Source organism: Somniosus microcephalus, chromosome 10, assembly GCF_052327205.1.
Source record: "Somniosus microcephalus isolate GS21.2 chromosome 10, FLI_Smic_1.0, whole genome shotgun sequence".
In the NCBI taxonomy this organism is placed as follows: domain Eukaryota; kingdom Metazoa; phylum Chordata; class Chondrichthyes; order Squaliformes; family Somniosidae; genus Somniosus; species Somniosus microcephalus.
The window spans coordinates 234647975-234650341 of NC_140996.1; positions in this window are offsets into that span (position 1 = coordinate 234647975).

Below are 2367 nucleotides of genomic sequence, written 5' to 3' on the forward strand. Positions count from 1 at the left end.
GGGTGAAGAAATCGGTGCGTTTGTCTCCAATTTTGACCCCGCATTTGTTTTTCAGATACATTGATTTAATAAGGTCATAGACTTTGCCCCCTATTCCACACTGAAGAAGTTTATAATAGAGCCCTTCGTGCCATATAGAGTCAAAGGCTTTCTTGAAGTCGATGAAACAGGCGAATATTTTCCCATTTTTTGTTTGGTGTTTATGTTTTTCAATGAGGGTGTGAAGGGTATAGATATGGTCGGCGGTGCGGTGTTTTGGAAGAAAGCCTATTTGGTTTTTTCTGAGGATATTATGTTTGTTAAGAAAATCAAGTAATCTACTATTTAGAATACTGCAGAATAACTTCCCTAGACAACTGTTGACACAGATGCCGCGGTAGTTATTTGGGTCTGATTTGTTTCCACTTTTATATATGGGGGAGATTAGTCCTTGGCACCAGATATCGGGAAAACAGCCTGAGCGTAATATGATGTTGAATAGTTTGAGTATCGCACCCTGCATCTCCATATTGCTGAACTTTAGCATTTCATTTTTGATGTTGTCTGGGCCACAGGCTTTCTTTAGGTGGAGAGATTTTGTTTTTGTGGCCAGTTCTTTCCATGTGATTGGGGAGTCTAGAGGGTTTTGGTTGTCTTTAATTGTTGCTTCTAATGTGTGGAGTTTTTCTGTGACCTGATGTTGACTTGGGTTTGTTTTGTTTTTTGGGATGTCTTTGTAGAGGTTTTCAAAATGTGTTCTCCAGATGTCGCCATCTTGGATTGGTAATGCTTGCAATTGTGTTGTACTCAGGTTATTCCACATTTCCCAGAATTGTTTTGGATTGGTGGAGTTTTCAATTTCTTCGAGTATTTTGTGGGTATAGTTTTGTGTTTTGTTCCTAATGGTGTGTTTATATCTTTTGAGGGTTTCTTTGTATCTAGTACGTAGGTCCGGATTGTTTGGTTGCCGATGCTTTTGGTTTGATATTTTTCTCAGGTCTTTTCTGGCATTTTTGCATTCGTGGTCAAACCATTTCATATTTTTATTTTGTCTTTTGTGATGCTTCCTCTTCTGTTTCACGAGGTCGGCTTTTACAGCTGCCTCATGGAAGATCATATTTATATCCTCTATGGCCGTGTTTACACCATCTCTGGTGATCTCATATAGATTTTCTTTAAATTTTGAAATTTTACTTGTGAGATCAGGTGAATTTAGTGCTGTGATGAATTTATCTCCACTGTCTGGGGCCCATCTGTATATCTGGTTTATTTTATGTAGCTTACTGTGTTCCTTTTTTGTGTCTGTAGTTTGGGCAGAAAGTTTAAGGTACACATTTATTTGGTTATGGTCTGAGAGGGGGGATTGCTGCCTGACAGTGAATGCGTTGATATCGCAGGGGTCCAGGTCAGTGATTGTATAGTCCACCACACTAGACCCAAGAGTTGAGGAGAATGTGAGTCTCCCTAGGGAGTCCCCTCTGAACCTACCATTAACTATGTACAGGCCTAAGGCTCGGCAGAGTTGCACTACCTCCCTACCGCTTTTATTTATTTCACGATCAAGGTTGTTCCGATTTGCGATGGCTGGTGTGACATCTAAAGGGGTCTGGCCAAACACATGGTTGTTTCCCTGTGGGTCTATGAAGTCAGGTTCACAACCGGTCCTTGCATTTAGGTCCCCACATCTCTCTCTGTCTCTCTCTCTCTGTTTCTCTCTCTCTCTCTCTCTGTCTCTCTGTCTCTCTCTCTCTCTGTCTCTCTCTCTGTCTCTCTCTCTCTCTCTCTCTCTGTCCCTCTGTCCCTCTGTCTCTCTCTCCCTCTCTCTCTCTCTCTCTGTCTCTCTCTCACTGTTTCTCTCTCTCTTCTCTCTCTCTGGTTTCTGTCTGGGAGCTTTGTTCCCCGCTCTGTGAGTAATATTGTTTTACTGAGAATGCCAGGTGACGGACTGAGGCCCAGGGGTCACCAAGGTCGAGAGTGGGAGACAAGGGGCCGGTCATGAATCATTGATCAGATGCCGCCAAACTAGGATGGGGAGATAGGAAGAAGAAGCGAGACGGAGAGTTAGAGAGATAGTGATCATTCCCTGAAAGAAAGGATGCTGAAGAGAAGGAATGGAGTTGACACAAGTAGAAGCTCCTGGGAGTTCATACGCTCTCCTTTTTCTCTCTCCCTCTCTCTCTCACTGTCTCTCTCTGTCTCTCTCTCTCTGTCTCTCTCATTAATCCTCCCTCATCACTCCCTCTCTCTCTCACCTTTCTGTTTCTTGGCCTCTCTTCCCCATTTCCCCTCTACTCTGAACCCCTCAGTGTCCAGCCCGGTCCTGCTGATTGATGTTCCTGTGGGAAATGTGCGGTTCTGTGCAATTTACTGGCTCCTGTCTGTATCCAG